General features: G+C 44.4%; 1 long non-coding RNA gene across 1 annotated transcript in view; it reads left to right on the forward strand.

The window, feature by feature from the left end:
* LOC147740934 (uncharacterized) overlaps positions 1-21,879 on the forward strand; it is a 305,323-nt gene that overhangs the window by 60,859 nt on the left and 222,585 nt on the right. Inside the window, exon 2 of the long non-coding RNA XR_015299437.1 lies at positions 18,791-18,895. This is a non-coding gene — a long non-coding RNA (uncharacterized LOC147740934). The remainder of the gene's footprint in view (positions 1-18,790; positions 18,896-21,879) is intronic.

Raw genomic sequence — 21,879 nt, forward strand, 5'->3', positions numbered from 1 at the left:
CTGCCCTTTGTAATTCAGAAAAGCTCACAAGATATCACTACTCCTCTGCTAAGTTGTTTAAATTTCACCCCAAGACAAATGCACTAATCTGCTGTTCTTGGAGGGTGCTGTTGTCCTGAAAGCAGTGTATCTCTTTGCCTATTATTTCCTCACTTAATGACAAGACCGTACTAGAAAGGTAGAAAAGGAGAGATTTTTTTTATCTTCATCTAATTGTTCTGATTATGAAATTAAAGTGGCCTAAATTGGTGTCTGCTCTTTGCAGAATCATGCCTTTCACATCACCTAGAATAGTTCGCGATTCCAGGTAACTACCCCTGGCTCCACATCCACAGAGTGGATACAAATGGAGGTGGAGTTGCAATTGTTTTTAAACACAATTTCACCTTCGTAATTTTTTCTCTGGAAGAACTAAGGAGAGCAAAAGCTTTGAACTTTTGTATTTCAGTTTTTCCACATCATTCAGTGGCAGGGGTTCTAACCTACTGCCCCGGACTGCGTGGATGAGTTTATCCATCGCCCTGAAGAGGCCACTGCTCACTTGACTTTGCAATATGCCAACTTCACTTTGTTTGGGGACTTTAATTTGCTCATGGAGAATTCCAAGGATACCCCCACTGCCTCAAGAGCAGATAAGCTTGCCATGCAGAATTTGCCCCAAATTCAACTGGGCATAATATTGATCGAATGTTTACTTACTCCACTATTTCTATGGGGGAACCGCTGCGGAAAACACGGTGAGACCACTCCATTGTTTTCTAAAAGTGGACAATACCAGGCCAGCACAGCCACACAATCCTGTATAAGCCCCCTTCTCTCATATCTGGAGCAAAATCAAACCTCTGAATTTGATTAATCAGTTCTGGAATGTATCCCCACTCTTTCAGGACATATCACAGAAGACATGGAAGACATTAATAGGTGGCTATAATTAGCTGTGGAGAAGTTGGCTTCTTTAGAACAGAACTATGATTGAAGTACTTCTTGTGCACGATACTGTATGGATTAAAGTACATCTCAATCTTTTGACAAATTCATAATGAATAGGCGCTCAATTTTTGTTTGCTTTGCAGAAAAGTATGCAATGAACTTTCGTATTTTGGGGCATGTTATCAAGAACGGCGTTAGCGGCAGGAAACTGCCGCTAAAGTGGCAATAATGGGCTTGATAATATGGCGTAGAGAATTCCAATAGAAGCCCAGGTTAACACCAGAACCTGGGCTTCTATGGAAATTCACAAGGGCATATTATCAAGCCCATTATCGCCGCTTTAGCGGCAGTTTCCTGCTGCTAAAGTGGTGATCATTTTTACAACGTTTCGTGATAATATGCCCCTTAGTAAAGAAACGATACACATGCGCTACATTACCACCCAGAGAACGTTAACTGATGGCCCCAACTAATTTCCATCAGGTACCTTTTGCCCACTAAGTGCCTGGCCGTGTAGTCGAACAGGAGAGCATTTAAATTTACTTACAATAGTTTTATACTTATTTACACTCACTTTTTTGCATAATTTATTTTGCAGAATATCCTGAATATCCATTAATAAGACGCTCTGATGAGAGACATAAGGGCAAATTACCAAGGGTGGCGATAGGCAATTATTGCCGGTTTAGCGGCCGTTTTCGGCCGCTAAGCGGCAATAATTCTATTGCTTTATTAGCAAGCTGTCGCTAACTGATGTTAGCGACAGCTTTTAGGCGATAGCGAGCGGTTTGGGGCCCGCTTTGCATGTCGCTAACGTCGCTATCGCCTATTAGCAAGGCAGACGTAGCAATGGAAATATTCCCGCTATCGCCAAAAACTAACGCCTGCTCAGACCAGTTCTTAACCATGTTATCCAATGGGAGGTGGATAACATGGCTAAGAGCATTTTGTCCCTTCTCAGCTATATTCACGTGTTTAGCCGCTATCGCTGGATATTTTAGCACAATGGAGAAAAACGTTGCTAATAGCATGTTTTCTCCGCTAACATATCCAGCGATAGGCAGCGATAAAATAATCGTCGCTAAGCCTATTTAGCGATAATTATCGCTACTTGTTGGTAATATGCCCCACAGCTCTTTAAGCCTGTGCTTTGAAACGAGTTGGCATTTTCAATTACTATTTTTTACTGTTGAGGGAAAACGACTGAAAATTATCCCCTGTCAATATAAATAAAGTAGTTCCCTCTGTTAGGCATCTCCTTGAGTATGATCTAATTAGCAGTTTCAAGTCTTGCCTAGTTGTTAAATGAAATGGTGTAAAAAACAACGATTTTACATTTTTTTGTATATAAATGATGCCACATTTCACTGTTTATTTATGAATGTATTTCGCAAATTGTCTAATGTATTGTTTGCATATGTCATCTGAAATTTAAGTGTTTCTTCTTTTCATGCTTTTGAATTTCAGACAAAACATTTGAATATAATCCTAAGTGGAATGGTTAAATAAATAACCTAATCAAACAGAAAAGGCAGTTGTTTGATCAATGCTATAAAACGATAAAGCGCAAGTAGTGAAAGAGTCAGGTATCCCCCTTTGTATTAGATTTATTATAGCCCTACCTGACCCTTGTTCTTTAGGCCTAACCCCTAGAGTGGTTGTACTTTTAGAAAGTTGGCATTTTCCTATCTTTAGCCCTCTTGTGTCTGCAGCCTGTCTTGAGTCACATTGCTGGGAGTAGCTGAGAATTCTCTCTAGAAAGTCACACAATAGAGGGGGTAAAAGAGTCTGAATGGCCTATTAATTGGTTTGATTGGGGGGGCAGAGCCTCATTTGCAACTGAATTGGCTGTGACCAGTGTACTCACAATAGGCTTCATGGCCCTGTATTGTCAGTACAGTCAGCTTGGAGCCAGGATGGGGGAGGCAGGAACCTCCTAGAATTTCAAAGGACCCTTCCAGAAGCTTCTCTCACCTTCTAGGAGCAGGTCGCCAGGGTATACAAATAAGCCTCTCAGGCCCACCAAGTCAATACACTTCTGGAACTGTGGATACTCTGCCAGGAAGAAGGACTGATGTGCTGTTGAAGGGCTTCCTTTCAGCTGCACTACCCTACCTGTTGCCTGCTGCTCTCTCGGGCTGGGTGAGAATGACATGACTTTTACCACTTGAACCCAGAATGACTCAAAGGGCTTGACTGCCTGCCTCCTGTTCTGCAGTCTCAGGGTCATCAAAGACTGCCTGCAACTCTCCATCCAGCACATGGACTCTGCCTGTTGTGAAATCCACCCTGCCAAGTGGTGTCGCACCAGTCCTGGGCTGTTGGAAGTGGGCCTAATGTGCACTGCCTGCAGTGGACCTCATTGGAACCAACGCAAAGCAACTCTGCGCTGACAGCGCTCCAGGATTTAAGACACTGTGTGAGCGGGCCCCACTGTGTTCTTGTAGCTGGTCCACACTTCATTGTGGTTTCCCCGAGCTTGTGACTTTGTGCCAGTAAGGCGTGACCAGATAACCTCCTGCAGCAGTAGACTTCTTTTCTTGGCATTGGAGTAGATGAGATAGGTCACCTCATCTGTTTATAAATGGTTATTTTCTTGGATGAGACTAAGTTGCAGCGGTATTTGGATGTCCGTTTATGCATGGAAACTTTTATGATACCTGTGGAATCACGGAACTGGTTCATTCAATTATAGTAGCTGTAACACCCAGTGATTCCCAGCATTTTTTCAATTGAAGTAGGATCGCAGTGACGATCCCTTTGTAGGGTGGACGCCAAAGTCCAGACCAGCCTGGTCGCGGCGGTCGGATTCTGGCGATTAACATTGTGGCGGTAGCTGCTACAAGCTGCACCGCTGCGATTTGAAAAGGAGCATGTCCTGCATCTCCCTGCACTTCGTGGCATGCACTGAACAGTGCCTGCCACCTGGCACAGTGAAATGTAGGGGGGTACCATAGGTACCAACCCAGTGCACCCACACCCCCCACATGGGCCCGGGGAACATGTCTCCAGAAATTATTGAAGAATACAAGTTTGATGGATTATATCCTGAATTGTGGATATCAAGAGGGAATGAATTAAAATTCCACATGTGATTCCAAAACTTGAAGCATTTGATTTATACTTTTTTGTTCTACAAAGCATAACTCACAGTTTGCAAGCAGAGATGTTTTGCTCAGGTGGCCGTCGCTGAAACCAGCATCGCTGCTTACACAAATCTACCATTACACCCTAGTCAGGAGCACACTACAACTTTTCAAAATTGTTCTGCTTAAAAACGGAGTGCGTGTCCAACCTTTTTTGATTTTTGATTTTGTTTTTACACTTACAAAATGACATAGGCGGCCACATCATAGACTTTTGTATTATTATTATTCTTTAGCCACTATTAACATAATGGCAAACACTTTTGGCAAAACCAATAGGTCCATGAGACCAGACCTATTGGCTGTGCCAATGCTTGTTTGGGTCTGTTGTGTACCCAGCTCGTCTATCACATGCCTCGTTTTTTGCTTGCCTCAGCGAATGTTTGTGCTAGATTAATCTGCTCATAATGATTCATCAGTTAAAAGGAAATGTGTTCCCTGGACAGGTTAAGGAGACTTGTGCCGCCTGGCACACTGTGAGCGTGAGCTGTTCAGGGGCCCACACTTGGGGCCAGTGTTGTGTACTTGGTAACAGAGTGATGAGCTGTAGCACTGAAGGTATGCTTCACAGAGCAGTTTTATTATCACAGCTGCCTTTAGAGATCGTAATATGGTTTTTGAATTTGAATAATTGCATAGAAGCTGATTTAAACCAGCAGGCGGTGACCTTACAACTGCAGGCCAATGTAAGGACTTTACAAAGAAGCTGAAGAGGTTCATCTGATGCTGGTCAGAATCGGACCCACTGAATCAGACTTGCTGCTGCAGAAAATCATGCAGGGGATGCCAGGCCAACCAGCAATGCAACCACAGACAGGCAGGCAGAAATGTATCAAAAGGTTTCTAGGTTTAGCTTTTAGGGTTAACCAGGAGGGGTACACTCTGACCCCCAAGTGCCAAGAGTTCCAGGGCATTAGAAACAGCACTTGGGGGTCAGGACGCACTTCATACCAAAGCCACCAATGCGATTCTGAGCAGTTCCCGATGAAAATGGTCACCTGCGCTCTACCAGGTAAGTGGGTTTTTAGCAGCTTGTTTGTATGAATGGCTCAATAGGTCAGCCATCTGATCGTTGGAATCCACTTTTGTCCTGGATACAAGTGGGAGCTGGTCCAGCCTTTTAGGTGCCTTCACAGGTCTCAGTAAACAGGTGCAGTCAGTCCTTTTTCTATCTTCCATTAGTTTAGTAGTGTACTGAAGAAGGTAACTATGGGCATCAATTTATGCTGCCACCAACTTGGTGGTGGGGGTGACTCCTGCCCCCAATAGGAAAAAACTTTCCTGATGTTCACCCTACCTATGTAGCAGTAGTTCCTGTGTACCCTACTGCAAACAATCCCAGAGTGCCTTGCTTTACCTAAATGCAACACAGCAGAACCTTTCCTCCTCTGCGTAGCGCATTCTGTGGCTACCGTAAAGGGAGCAACCCATCCTGTGTGGTCACCAGTTTGAGGGGCAGCCTCTTCCCTATCTTGATGGGAGCCTGGCTGACTAGGAACACAAAAGGGAGGCAGGCCAGGTGTGAGCTACACCTGCCAGTGACAGAGAAGGCATAGTCCCCAGACCATTGTTTCTAGGGAAGATCAACTACTCTCCACACCCATGGCCTTTGCCTCAACTGTGGCAGCCAATTCACACCTCATCAAGGAGGTATTCAGCTCCTGTGTGATATTTGGAGGCTCGGGCTTCTAGAGGCTTTAGACAGGTTATAGGTGGCTTTATAAAAGTATGTTTTGTAAATGTTTAGCACAAATCAAACTTTACCAGTGAATTTGATTTGAAATAAATATTTTTAAAAGTCCAAGAATTAACTTTTTATCTAGTTCCTAGGCTGAGATAACTATATTAACTTTGAAAACATATCCTAATGCTTTCCTACGAGCAGCTTACCATGCTTCTGTGAAAATAGTCTCTACGACATTGTCATTGTAAGGACATGTTTAACATAACTTTTTTACATGTTCTCCCTTTAAATATCATGCGCACTGTTTTATAGGTGTAGTGTTGCCATGGCTGACCTGGCAGGTGACGTCAGGGCTAGGCATGGTAGGAAGAGGAAGTGAAATGAAAGAAGAGCAGGAGTTTGGATACAGACAAGTTTAAGGAGAATAAAGACGTGTTTAATGCTGCCTGCTACGTCTCCTTATTTATATGTGAAGCACGAAACCTGGCGACGAGGGTGAGATAGGTGGATGACCCCTCACCCTGTACCTGCCGATGACGCACCGCAGTGCCTGCAACCGGACCCGACCAGTACCCTCGCTATTGCCACCGGGCCAGGCATGCCCCGTTGCTGCTCTGAAGGTGGGCCCGCATATGCCAGCATGGCTGTCTGCACCCTGCAACTTCCATACCAGTGTCAAGTGGTACGAGCACTGCTACAGTGCCCACATGCCTACCTGCGCTCCGCATCCTCTGCATGCCTCTGCAGCATTGGTGCTCCCAGCACGGTCCAGGTAGAACCCTCATATGCCCGCGAGGTGTGCCCACGTATCCAGATGTCCCACTGAGCCGGAGTGCCAGAGCACACTACCTGAATCACGGCGCATGTGCGATCCCGGCTGCTGCTGACAAGCCTGCTACTGCCATACATCACAGGTTGGAAAGACTCAACTGCCACGCTTAGCTGGGTTAAGCCATGCTGCTACGTGCCTGAAGCCAGCACACGTCTGCTCCAATCGGTGGCCATTTTAAAGTCAGGCATCCATCATTGTGGAGCTCGGTTGTCTTTCCGATGGCCATTTTGAAGTCAGTCAGAAAGAAAAAAAAGGAAAACCCCACTGATCATGACAAAGAGCAAACGGTAATGCACCGTACACACTACTACTGCTCATTGGGCTTCAATAGTACCAGACGGCAATCGCCTGCTGAGTCAGAAAAAGTGAGTGAGGTCAGTTGTACGTGGTCATGTATATGCGACCAGACAACTCGCAGAGTGCCCAACCGTACCCAACACAGAGCACTCAGCCCAGGCCAGAGATGATAGAAGCATTGTTTCTGTGCCCTCCTAAAGCCCTGATATTGACATCTGGAAACAGCATGGGCCCTAAGTGGCAAAGCTGGCTTGAGGGCTTTATGAAAGGATCACAGGTCAGTGACCCCGGGCAACAATTTATCGCTTTGCTCAATCTAGTGGGCAAGGATGTCGGACAAATCATCAAAGAATTGCCACTGATCATCTCTGCGCCTTATGCCGATGTAAGAGAAGCGCTAAACAAGAAATTCCTCTACAAGCGGAATCTTGACTATGAACGTTACACCTTCAAGTTAGCATCTCAAGAACAGGATGTATCGGTGGGTGACTTCATTTCACGCCTCAAGCGTTTAGCCCGATACTGTGAATTCAGCACTTTCAACATTGAAGACACGCTTCACCTATAAATCATAGAAGGGTGCCAGTCAGAGTCATTGCGTCCTCATTTGCTGAAGAAGCACCATTCTCTAGATGACATCGAGGAACTCATGCGAATAAATGACAAGGCCAAAGGACATGCAAAAAAGATGGAAGCTGGCAAGGCGGAGAAACACGAACAAGCTTTCCGATTACATTCACAAACAGACTCAGGACGCCAATCAGACCATCAGAACCTTACTAAATCCACAAACCAAACTTGCTTCAGAAGCCAGTGCAGTAGCACTAAGAAGCAACCGTTACAGTGCTATTGCTGCGGTCAAGACTACCCCCATACAGGTCCATGTCCCGCCATGGAGCAAAAGTTTCAACAATGTGGGAAAGACAATCATTTCAAAACAGTTTGACAAACCTACCGCAAAAGTCCTTGCCGATTAAACGAACCACGGGTCCCCATCACCATGCTAGAGCAGGGCAAGAGAGAAAGGGTCGATCCACGAGCTCATCAAGATCCTGTGCTCGGTCGCACGGTTCATACTGATATTGACGTTCGTCATCAAGAGAATCATCAGCCTTCACTCCCATATTGCAATACAGGGACGAATATGTTTGCATGCTAGCAGACAAGGATGGACTGATGAAATACCCCAGGCTGCACATTCAAATGGGAAATCACCCAGCAAAGTTTGTTCTATACACTGGAGTGTCATTCAATTACATATGCACGACTGAATACAGGAGGATGAACCCGAAGCCAAAGTTAGAGCCAGCTGTTGTGCGTGTCTACACGTGAATGTCCAAAGAACCGCTGCCATGTCTAGGACAATTTTGCACATCCTTGAAATACAAAGACAGCGCAGTTCACACACGAATACACGTCATAGAAAGCCCCGAAGTGGCTGACTGTCTTCTCAGCCTACCCACAGCGGAACGACTGAAGCTAGTATAAATTCTGTACGAAGTTGACGATTCACCTCATACCATCAGCAAATTCCGAACCTATTCTACGGCCTCGGAAAGTTAGCTCATTTTAAAGTCTGATTACACATCAAAGAACAAGTGACACCTGTGGCCCAGCACCACCGAAAAGTACCTTTCCATCTCCAGCCAGCGGTGGATGAAGAGCTGCAGGATTTGCTGAAAGCAGACATCATAGAGAGGTCAACAGCACCTACTTATCTACTCAGGGGTATCACCAGTGGTGGTTGTACCCAAACGAGGACAGGACAACAAAGTGCGTCTGTGTGGACATGCAAGCCCCAAATACAGCCATCGAACAGAAGCGGCATCCTGGACCCCATATCAGCAACATGATTACTCGCATAAATGGAGCAACAGTCTTCTCCAAATTAGACCTGAACAAGTGGTACCATCTGCTGGAGCTTCACGAAAAATCTAGATACATCACCACTTTCACTATGAACCAAGGACTCTTTAGGTACAAGCATTGCAATTTTGGAATTTCCTCGGCGGCGGAAATATTTCAAGAGGCAGTGCGGCGTGTTAATCAACATGTTCCAAACTAATTCTATTACAGCGATGACATCCTCGTCTTCGGCAAAACACACAAAGAACATGACAAAGCACTTGACCGGATGTGTCTTGCTCTTCTCACTCCAACCTCACCCTCAACAGTGACAAATGTGAGATTCACAAGTCGACCCGAAAATTCTATGGCCACATCTTTTCCAAAGATGGAATGAGACCGGATCCTGAAAAGGTCTCTGCACTATCGGACACACCATGCCCCAGGGATGTCAGTAACATACGACCCTTCCTAGGGTTGGCTAACTACTGTGCTCTAAATATCAAAGACTATGTTACCATCAGTTACCCACTGCAGTAACTTACCAAACAAGGTCAAAGTTTCCACTGGTCAGCCAAGTGCGAGCACGCCTTCAGTCAAATCAAAACAGCCGTGAGTTTGGCTATCAGCATGGCATATGTCACCCCTCTGAAAAATACAGAAACAACAGTCGATGCAAGCCCTGTAGGACTTGGAACCATTCTCGCCCATATGACGAGGAAGGAGAACCTCGTCACATCATGGCATATGCGAGTCGCAGTCTTGCTGACACTGAGAAGGCTTACTCTCAGCCAGAAAAAGAGGACCTGGCAGTTGTGTATGAGTGCAAGCATTTCCACATGTTGGTCTATGGGAAGCACTTCACACTAATCCCCGACCATCAGGCCCTACTACCCAGTGCAAAGATACCACCATGGATTGTACAGTGGGGGATTCACCTCTAAGACTATACGTACACCATTATTCACAAACCCGGGAAAGCAGAGAACCTGGCAAACTACATATCGCGTCATCCCCAAGTATCAACGCAGTCAAGATGCTCGCTGGCAGAAGAATACCTTCATTTCATCATCGATCAAGCATGGCACCCGCTGTCCCACTAGAAGCCATCACAGAAGCCACTGCCAAGGATGCCACGCTCCAGAACATCATGCATCGCATCCGCATGGGCTCGTGGAGACACTTGGAGAATGTACAAAATGACAAAACTGTCAGCATGCAAGAACTTGTGTCATTCCAACATGTCAAAGACGATCTCACAATTAGTGCTAATGGACTGCTACTGAGAGACTGGACAATCGTCATTCCACAACAAATGAGACAAGGAGTTGTTAACCTAGCGCATGAAGGACACTGAGGAGAAGTGGCAACAAAGAAAGCATTACGGGAGCGAGTCTGGTTCCCGTCCCTCGACCTCCTGGTAGAAGCTACACTTCAAGACTGCCCTCAATGCCAACTAGCAGGGCGTGAAGAACCTCACTCCCTGCTTCAAATGTCTGACCTCCCAGACAGTGTGTGGCAACATGTCACCATTGACTTCTTCGGCCCACTGACGTCTGAAAAATACATCATCGTCATCATGGATGAGAACTCCAGAATCCCTATTGTGCAACAGGTTTCCTCCACAAGGGCAGCCGCTGCCATACCGGTCATGGATGAAGTGTTTGCTGAGTGGGGAATTCCGACAGTAGTGAACAGACAATGGGCCACCGTTTAATGGGCATGAGTTTGCAGAGTTCATGAGCTACCTAAACTTTAGACACAGGAAGATCACCCCCATATGGCCTAAAGCCAATGGGATGGTCGAAAGATTCATGGCCACGCTGAAGAAAACGATACAACAAGCTGAGCTGCCCCAACGTGACACCCAAACAGTGCTCAATGAAGTTTTACTAGCGTACCGGACCACGCCACATAGCACCCCCAACAAGTGTCCGGCAACTCTGATGCTAGGAAGAACTCCACGCACCAGAATCCCAGCTGTTGATGTCATCACACAGTCCAACCCCTCGAGTGTGGATCACGAGACGCTAGTGAATCTTGACAGGACCAAGAAGGCAAAAATGAAAGAATATGCTGACTTTCATCGACACACCAAGGTATCTGACATCCAAGAAGGAGACTGGGTGTAGGATAGACAAGAACAAAAGACCAAGCGGAGAGACGTTACTATACTCAACCACTACAAGTGATGAGGAAATATGGAACTATGATCACAGCTGCCTCTGAGACCAAAAGAACCTCACAAAACGTGTCACACTTCAAGAAATGCAACCCTGAAACGCACACGCGAACAGCAGAACCAGAATGGTACATGGACAGGACGAGCCGAGAAGCTGAAGATCAAGAAGAACCCCGACCTGCAGTGAATCAGCAGGAACCAAGAGAGGGACGACCTTCTCGCTGACTGCAGAGGACCATCAGGAGACCTGTCCGGCTCATCAAAGAACTCTGAGCAAGTACTCGTGGAACACTTAAAATAAAAAGAGGGGAGATGTAGTGTCTCCATGCCTGACCTGGCAGGTGACGTCAGGGCCAGGCATGGTAGGAAGGGGAAGTGAAGGGAGGAAGAGGCGGAGTTTAGTTAGAGAAAGGTTTAAGGAGAATATAGACGTGTTTAATGCGGCCTGCTGTTGTATCCTTATTTACATGTGAAACACGAAACCAGGCATTTAAGTCTTACTTAGGGGGGCTTATTAATATTTAAAAGGAGGTTTTAGGCCTCTCAAAGTGGTTATCTTGACAGGTCGTATTCAAAGTTTAAACCGGAAAGCCAGGTTACTGGTGACAGGTCTACAGATCTGTTTTGCTTTTTCACATTAGTGGTGGCACAATATATGCTGAAGTCCAGTAGCCGGTCCCCGGAAGCTTGTTTCCTTCCCAGTGAAAGAATTGGCTTTGTAGTTTGGTCTGCCCTGTTCCCATGTTGCACTGGGCCAGGGACAGACTAATTTGCATATAGCCAGGTTCTGAGCTGGGATGGTGCAGTGAGCTAAAAAACGGTGTTGGATCAAGCCCTGATCTCTTGACTGGGTGAGAGTATTCTGCTTAATTCAGAAACTCTGTCCATCCCCACCCCCTTTTGTTTAATTGAAGTCCAGTAGTGGCATTTGGCTTACGGACCTTGGGTACACTTGGTACCATATACAGGAGTCTCATAGGTTGAATATGCCAATTTGGCACATTCCAATTCAACATGAGTTTAAGGGTCGGAGCGCATATACTGGGAACTGGAGAGCAGTGCCCCAATGTGCAGAGTCCAAAAAACAGCAGAAAGATTTAGCAAAACGTGGGGGTAACCATGCAAAAGAGGTGCATTTGGCTACAGCAAGATTGTGTCGAAACATGTGATATTTCAACAAACAGCTTTTTGTAATGACAATGTAAGAACAAAGTACAACCGGGGTCCAAAACGTGTATAATCATTTTTTATCAGGTATGTTGTAGAAGACCAAATGGTCTTAATAATCCAGAGACTCCAATGTAGAAATAGGAGTAAGTTTATTTCACTGGTTACAACCACAGGAGGAGCGCCTCATCAGCCCAGAGTCCGACAAGCAACTGACAAAGCCCATTGAACCCCAGACTGCAGAAGGCTCCTAACAATCAAAGAAATACATTCTTTACATGACGTGTATATACATTCCAAACAAGCACAATTACAAGCCCACTACATTACCTTTCCCCTTTTGCAAAAAACACACAAAGAGAAGAGAAAAATAAATAAATAAATAAATCAATAAAACTCAATATGAAATAAATTCATTGTATCTTGAGGGAACTTTCCTGATTTGACCACTACGACGGCAAGAAGGGGTGGGAACCTTCTCAGCACTGCACGAGGAAGAAGAAGATGAAGAATCTCCACTGAACAAAGCGTGAGAATCAAACTTAACATCCTGCTGCAACCAGTGCATCCAATCACACTCTTCTTGTGATAACAAATTTCTCTTCTTACAGATTAAAGCAGCTTGATCTTCAGACAATTTTACCCCCTGTCTTACATTCCACCAGTCCTTCTCCCCCCCCCAAAAACTGCGTTTTTACTAATTTTAACAACCTGAACAGGACTTGTAAAAATTGAATTTCCTTTAGAAACTCTGAAGGGTTTTTTAATCATAACCCAGTCCCCAATAGCAATTTGTACATCCTTCACATTTTTGACTCTATCAAAATTTTTCTTCATCACTTCTTGTTTCTGTTTAACTGCAAAATGTAGTTCCTCTTGACCACCCTTACTCAGATTAGGATTCTTTTTATAAAGCCAAGAAGGGAATATAAAGAAGAATGAACCTTCCTGCCCCTTAACAATTCAAAGGGAGAAACCTGAGTTGTACAATGTGGTGAGGTATTATAATTCCAAATTATTTTTTTTCCAGAAATTTACCCACATCCAAACCTGAAGCTATCGCAGTTTGAATACCTTCTTTCAAGATTTTATTCCCACGTTCTACCAAACCATTGGAAGAAGGGGAATAAAGCGCCACATTAAGTTGTTTAATATCATGCAATTCCAAAAACGTGCGCATTTTGTCAGAAACAAAATGTGTACCATTATCCGTCATCAAAACCTGAGGGGCCCCTTCCAGTAAAAACACCCTTTCCAAAAATGAAATAGTATTATCTGAATTAGGTGCCTCCAGGAACTTGTAATACATCCACTTAGAAAAGTAGTCTACGGCCAAGGTAAGATATCTTTTTCCCTCTGGCAGAACATTATACGGACCTGAAAAATCCAGGCCTACTTTCTCCCACGCTACCTCAGGAAACTGAGTAGGCTGCAAAGGAGAGTCATGTGTTTTCCAATGTTTATCCGACAATAAACACTCCTCACAATTATTCACTAAAGCTCTCACCTGTGCATCAATGCCAGGCCACCAGTAATGAGATTTAATTCTCATACACGTCTTTGTTACCCCCAAGTGACCTTTGTGAGCTAGCTTTACGATCACGTTCCTCAAGCCGCTTGGCGGAACACGTTTATCTCCTCTTAACAAAATGCCATCCTTCACAGAAAGTTCCTCAGCTATCTGAAAAAAATTCTTCAAATCACCAGATAAATTCCAGATAAATTCCTCGTATCAGGCCATACCTTAGAAGAAAATTCCAAAGGTTGAGACAAAATGAGATCCTTCAACCAAGCTTCTTTCAAATCCTCTTCCGAAATTGCAGAGTTCCATTCCTTAAAGGCATCAACCACAGTTACACACTCCACATCCTCCTCCACTAAATCATCCTTGTCATCTTTATCCATCAACATTCTAGATAAACAATCTGCCCTGAAGTTTTTTCCCCCGGCAATATATCTTAATTCAAAATTAAACTCCTGAAGTTTAGAAACTAGTCTGGTCAACCTAGGAGACAGGCTATTGGTCCCAGTCACCTTGCTAAAAATAAAAGAAAGAGGTTTATGGTCTGATAACATTACAAATCTACGACCCCAGATGTACATTTTACATTTTTGAGCTGCCCACTCACAGGCCAACGCCCCTCTCTCAATTGTGCTATATTGCTTCTTAAATTTTTTCAAAGATCTTGAAGCAAAAGCCACGGTTTGCTCCTTACCATCCACCTGCTGACTTAACACAGCTCCCAAATTTTTCATACTCGCATCCACCGAAATAATACAAGTACAGTCATCCCTAAAAGCATGAAGAGCCTGAGCCGAAACAATCAACTCCTTAACCTTAATAAAGGACTCGTCCAAATCTTTGGTCCAAATAAATTTCTGACCTTTTTTAAGCAGCAAGTGAAGAGGTTCCACCTCTTGAGCATAATTAACCACAAACCTAGCATAGTACTCTGCTAGACCTAAAAATGAGCGTAGGGAATCTTTATCCTCTGGAGGGTTGGCTTCTTTAAGAGCTCTTACCACAGAGAATTTTGGTTTGATACCAGACTCTGAAATCGTATGGCCCAAATACTCCAATTCTGACACCCCCAGTTTACACTTGTCTTCCCTAACAGTCATTCCTCTCCCTCCTAGAATCGACAGAACCTTCCTCAATAAAATATTTAGCAAAAATGAAAATATCGTCCAAGTATGCTTGGACCCCCGCCAGATCTTTAAACAAAGAGTCCATCAGTCTTTGAAAGACGCTGGCTGCCGACGCTAACCCAAACGGGAGTTTCAAAAATGTTTAAGTGCCGAATGGGGTAACAAAGGTAGTCAGCTCCTGAGATTCTTTTGACAAGGGGACCTGATGGTAAGCTGACTTTAAATCCAAAAGTGAAAACCATTTGGCCCCACCTAGATTTGCCAACAATTCATGGATCTTGGGAAACGGATGACAGTCCACCTTTACATTTTTATTAAGGCCCCTGAGATCCGCACATAATCTGATCTCATTATTCTTTTTTCAGGCCACGGCAATGTGGACGAATCCTCAAGCATTTTTTTTAGTTCCGCTCTGACACTCAAAGGAACTGGACGTACCTTATGAAATACTGGAGTTGCCCCTGGAATTAGTCTAATCTTGTGTTCAGCACCTTTCACTAAACCAATCTTATTGCTGAAAACATTCTTAAATTCATTTAACAGATCCAAGCGATCTATTCTCACACCTTCAACAAAACAAACAGGAAACTTTTCGCTTACATTAATAGGGTTCTCATCACCTGGAACAAGGTACAAGCCCATCTTTGCTAGGTCCTTCCACCCCACAATATCTTTCCCTTTTATTGCCACATAGATCTTTGTAACAATTGACCTTTTAAGAACTTGTAAATTTCCCATGAAAAAGCCCAACATATCGATATCTTTCTCCCCGAATGCTTTTGGGTTTACATCCGTTTGTGTCAATTTTACATTACTTCCCCACTTCTCATAAAAAGTAGTATCCCGAAGGATCGTGATAGGCGACCCCGAATCCGCCATTACATGCACATCAATGTCATCAATAGAAGCATCGCATAAAGGACCCTTGATAAAAACTGCACCTTCCTCTGCTTCCCCCATTAATAAAAGATTGTCGAAATTCTCACAACAATCTTCCATGTCCACATAGTTAACCTTAACTGGTTTCTTTTGAAACCTACAAACCTTCTGAAAATGGCCAACCTTCTTACAAATGGTGCAGCGTTTATTAATGGCTGGACAACCTTTAAAATTCCCATGTGGAATTTAGATCCACACCTGAAACAGTAGTTCTGTTTGACTTGACTTTGGTTTGGCTTGCTCAATCATTTTTCCTTCCCACTGACAGCGTATAGACCCTCCTCCCCTATTTCTTCAGAGACTAAATTCACCTTAGAAGAGGGAGGATCCGCCATCATTGCTTTTGTAGAAATTATAGATCTTTCAATACTAAGACTTAGATCTACAACTTCAGATAAAGAAGGATTTTTACAACTGAGAATCCTCTCTTTAACCTTAGGGGAAGCACAATTAAAAATAAATTGATCCCGTATATAGTTGTCAAGCAAGGGACCAAAATCACAAGTAATCGCTAAAACTCTCAAAGCAGAAATATATTCATCAATCTTCTCGTCTTCTTTCTGTTTCCTTTTATAAAATGTATGCCTCTCTAATATAATGTTAGGTGATTCCTCAAATTGTTTTTTTAGTCTTGCAATGGCCTCCACATAGACATTCCATTGCCTATCCCCTGATTGACCTGAAGGTGGAGGGATAGTTACTAAACTGTTAAAAATGCATTGAGCAGCCAAACCCAAACTGCCAAACAATAAAGCAAATTTACGAGGGGGAGAATAGTCAGCAGCATCAATAGTTACAATATGGTTTTCAAATAAACCAAACCACTCAGACCATAATAAAACTGGTTTTCCAGGTTTTTCTAAAAAAGGAGGAGGCTGTGTGACCTCTCTCACTGCGGACATTTTGAAACAAAATAAAATAATACTCAGCACAAACTTTAAGTAAGCCCACTCCTCCAGAAATTAGAATGTAAAATAAAATTGACTTAACTAAATGTGCATAACAATTAACTTCGAATTCAATACTGTTGCACTCCGATTACCGAGATGTGCAAATCACAGTCTCACCATTCACACAATTAAAACTTTAAATGCTCCCCTAAAAAGGAATAAAAGATTACAACAAAAGGCGTGCGACTCACCGGTAATAAATCGCACCAAAGGTTCTTTTAGTCATAGAAGTGTTCCGCTGTTTCACCAAGTGACTGCTGAAGTACGTGACAGCATTTAATGAAATACGCTGCAAGTTCCGACAAAAGGTTCCTTGACTTCAAGGTACTTCAAAGTTTTACCCAAATGGCCGCCGAAAACGTGCTAGCGTCAAATGTCACACGCAGCTCACTCCCACAATGCCATGTGGATCGTCACAGCAGATAATGCCAAAGAGAACTTTGAGCGATGCCGTGAGGAGGGTTCCAGAGTCGAATCTCCCTGGGAATGCTTACTTACAAAATGCAGGTGCTGGCTGCTGTTAAGGTCAACGATATTACAGCTCACAGGAATTTCCACGGATTAAACAGAGTTAAATTCTTTTCTGTTGAGTGGGTCGGTGGTTGAAACAAATCCCGATCGTCGCCAATATGTAGAAGACCAAATGGTCTTAATAATCCAGAGACTCCAATGTAGAAATAGAAGTAGGTTTATTTCATAGGTTACAACCACAGTAGGAGTGCCTCATCAGCCCAGAGTCCGACAGCCCATCGAACCCCAGACTGCAGAAGGCTCCTAACAATTAAAGAAATACATTCTTTACATGACGTGTATATACATTCCAAACAAGCACAATTACAAGACCACTACATATGTTTATTGGCTGCACAGGCGGCCTTCCTCATTAACCATCCCCCATTCAACCATATGAGCATATGAGTGAAAAAGGGGAGGGGGCTGCCCTGGGAGCTTGTTTTCTGTCTCGTGACTCCCTTAAAGTCCTCAGTCTCAGCTAAACAGACAAAGGTTTTGTTTGAACATGACTTGCAGAAAATCAAACAGTTCGGTCATGCAGGGAAAACAATATTGTACCATTGGCCTGCAGGTTTCACGAATCTCTTTCCCCTCTGTATCATATTGTATCAACTTGATCTATAAGAGGACTTTGTTCAATTTACAGGAATGTTTTTTTTCTCTATTTTCTCTCTTATGTCCTCACCGTAGCTGCTTGTTATATGTGTGTTCGCAAATACATCCTATGACCAAAAGTTCAGCTCTTGTAAAAAAGTTTATTTTTTTACATCTAGACCACTGGGTGCTGTCTGCTTGTGGTAATATTCCATGAGCATTAGAAACCAATTCAGTTCTCCTATCACACACGGTCTATTCATTGCAATTTTGATTTTAAATACTTCTAATTGTGGCAAAGTAGAAGCAAAGAAATCCATTCAAAAATAGACTGCCAAAGAGCACCCAATTTGGCCGTATTGGACGAAGGCTGTGAGTAAAAACATCTCTCCTGGTTCTATTGTTTCAATATTGCTACTACGTGCAATTGCACGAAATATTAAGGGAAACAACACAACTTCACACACCTAGACTATTAGCAAGGCAGAGTGAGTGCTCTCCATCAGAGAATGTAACCAAACACCAAGGTGATGCATGGAATGCTTGGGTTTATCTGAGCCTCTGGTAGTCGCACGGGCCACATTTACGTCCATGGTGCTTCACCCACTGTGACCCTCTAGACTGAGACCAGCCATAGGCAAAGCAGACCAATAGGCACTGTGCAGTCTGAGCTGCCTGGCCAGATCCCTCCAGATGAGAACACAGGCAAGCTAAGACCAGTCCATCCTACTGAGGCCCTGTCACTGAGGTACAGCTGTGGTCCAGCGGCGCCGCGCACCGGAGCCACCCCTGAAAAAAAGTCTTCAAAAACAGCATTGTTTATATTACACAGATGTATTGATTTTACTTTTGTATGGATAGAATAAACTTCTTAATGACCGATTAAAATATTTTTGAGTCATACAACGTTGTTAGAAAATATTCAAACATGATATGGATGCATTAGCTAATTGCCTAAGAGTAGCATTTGTCGTTCATAGCAATGTATGCGTCTTATGTGACTGACGCATGATTGCAGAGCAGACTGATTGTATCATAAAACTCTTGTTTCTTTTTTTTCAGACTCATCAACTGGGGATTCTGGTCCCTACCTAGGTTTGGCACTTGGCTTAACATTCGGGGTACTGCCAACCCTCTGCATTTATTTCTGTTGCTGCTGCTGTAAAGGTAATCTAAGGGCACCGGTGTTTTGTGTGGGTGTCAAAGAGGAGAAGTTAACATAGAAAGATGCCCTCTAATCTCTCCTCCACCACTGACATAAAGTAGATTCACAAGATTCGACTCCTCAGGCACCACTCCCTTACCACACATGTGCACTCACTGTATACGGCACTGAGGCAGGCACATCTATCCTGGCACCCTAACCCAGACCCTGGCACACTAACCCAAACACTGATTCTAACCAAAGACTCTGGGCCTTATTTATGAGGTTTTGCCATAGGGCAGCGCCGCAAGGAATCTTGCTGCACTGCCCTATGGCAAAAGAAAGGGGCAGGAATGTGCGGTTTCTATGAGATACAACACATTCCTGTCCTATACCCCTGCTCTGGTGCACATCAGGCTGCCATGCCCCAATGCAGGCACCCTTGCACCATGGTGCAAGGGTGCCTGGGTTGTGGGGCTGATTTATTTTGTGCAGGAAGGGACACCTTCCTGAACAAACTCAATCACAAGAGGTGATTTTCTCTTTCTATGCATAGAACAATCATTGGCATAGACCAACTTGTAGCTCCCAAGGCTAATCCATGCGGCCCCGTGGAAATCAGCAGGCATTGATCAATCGGCACTATTTTTTCCTGTTGTAATTCCTCGGGCGCCGCATTAACAGGGAAAAGCATGAACCCAAAAGACCCCGACACAGCTACCCTTCTGACCGAGATGGCAGCATTAGGTCTGATCAAAATAAATGACGCACCTACACACATTACAGGCCACATGTTAGATCTGGTTCTCTCCAACTCACCAGAGACAATCTATAAATCAACCAACCCTCTGATATGGTCAAACCACTCGACAATCGAATTTGACCTAAGCGGTCCCCATGATTGCGTAGTTAAGAAAAATCCTGCTAGACGGACCTACAGACAGTGACACAAACTACCACCCGCCCTCTTCCGTGAAGCATTAATCCCCCCATGTCAGTTAACCTCGGACACAATGGACAAATGTCTGACGGTCCTCCAGGACACAATTAAATCCACCATTGACACACTAATCCCCCTGAAAAAATCCTTTATGGCCCCCAAACGCATCCAGACTCCCTGGTATTCATCAGAGCTTCGAGAAGAAAAAAGTCAATGGAAAAAGCTTGAGCGTCAATGGCGCCACAACAAGGACCCCTTTGACAAAGAAAAATACAAGGTAGTCTTGGACGCCTATCACAAGAACATAAAAACTGCTCGGAAAAATCACATAGCTAACCAACAGGAGCAGATAGATAACACATCTAAAACCCTCTTCCAGGTACTTAGCAGCCTCATTAACCCCAAAGCCTGCAGCCCTGAAGAAGAGCCAACCCAATCTTTGTGCGATGACATAGCCAACCACTTTTCTCAAAAAATTGATGACATTTACAATAAGATCTCTGTCTCCAATGTAAATAATTGTCACAATACGCTGAACCCGCCCAAGCCATACCAATTCTTATCACCCTTAAAGAATTCCCTCTTCTCACCATCCACAACACTGAATCTGTGCTAAATTCAGCCAAATCGGGTTCTCCTAAAGACCTAATACCAGCCAAAACCGCCAAAAAACTAACCCTGGGCGTAGTTGGCGTAGTGGGGCTACGCGAAGCACCACGAAGTGGGGGAAATCTACGCCCACCCACACACTTCGTGTAGCCCACTACGCGCCGCCCGCCTCCCACCCGCCCTCTTGTAAAAGCCCTTCAAATAATTTAAAACATTGTAAAATTAATTAAAATGACTTACCTGAGATGCGGCGTCCCAGGGCTCCCTCTTCCTAGTTTCTCGCCGACGTGTTCCTGACAAATGCGCATGCGCGGGTGCCAGCGCATGCAAATTTCTTGCAGTGTTACAATATTTTAAATGATGTTGGGCATTTAGAAGAGGGTGTGAGGGAGGCGGGTGTCAGGCAACTTCGCTCCGCCATGGCGTGTGCGTAGTGTTGCCTACTACACCTACTTTGCGAATCGCGAAGTAGGCAACACACAAAGAGTGGACGTAGCGGAGCACTACGCCCACCCGTACAAAAAACTCGCAACTGACTGGCAGCGCCTCTGTGTGCTATTCTGAATAGCTCAATCAAAGAAGGTAGGTTTCCCGAAGAATGGAAAGACACCCAGATAATGCTCATCAGGAAAAACAATAAATTGTCTCCCGCTGTAATAGCAAACTATCGACCACTTTCACTCCTCGCCTTGTACAGCAAATTGTTGGAAAAACATATCAATGCTCATCCATACACTTTCATTGAATCCTCCAACTGTCTTGATCACTCACAGTCAGGATTCCGCCCTAGATACAGCACCGAATTGGCCCTGGTCAATGTTATTGATGACATTCGTAAGCAGGCGGCCGAGCAGTAATTCTCATACTGCTCGACCTGTCTGCCACATTCAACACCATCTCGCACCAGATTCTGTTGGAAAGGCTAGGATCTATAGGCATCCAGGACACTGCACTAGATTGGATGAGGGAATTTCTCAAAGGAAGAACCCAAGTAGTGAACCTCGGACCGTTCAGCTCAAAAACCACCCCAGTGACCAAAGGAGTACCACAGGGCTCCTGTCTTAGCCCTTCGCTATTTAATATATATGTAGCGCCGCTTGCAGCACTCCTCAGGGAAATCGGGTTTACCCCTATTGCCTATTTGCAGAAGGCATGAGAACCATAACATCATGGATGAGCAGCAATTTCCTGCAGTTAAACGCAGGGAAAACTGAAATAATGCTTTTCAAAGATGCAGTCACTGGGGTGGCCAGAAGAACTGGGCTTGGCACCTTCCCCTAAGCCAGTGGTCAAAAACCTGGGGGTCCTAATAGACAGCAAACTCAACCTTGATGAGCCCATAGCTACAACCAAACGAGGTTGCTTCCACGCACTCAGCCTGCTTTGCAAAGTCTTTCAATTCCTTCCCACGTCGACCCATAAAACTCTGGTTCATGCCTTAGTACTCAGTCACCTGGA

This window comes from Lissotriton vulgaris, chromosome 1_1, assembly GCF_964263255.1.
Source record: "Lissotriton vulgaris chromosome 1_1, aLisVul1.2, whole genome shotgun sequence".
Taxonomy (NCBI): domain Eukaryota; kingdom Metazoa; phylum Chordata; class Amphibia; order Caudata; family Salamandridae; genus Lissotriton; species Lissotriton vulgaris.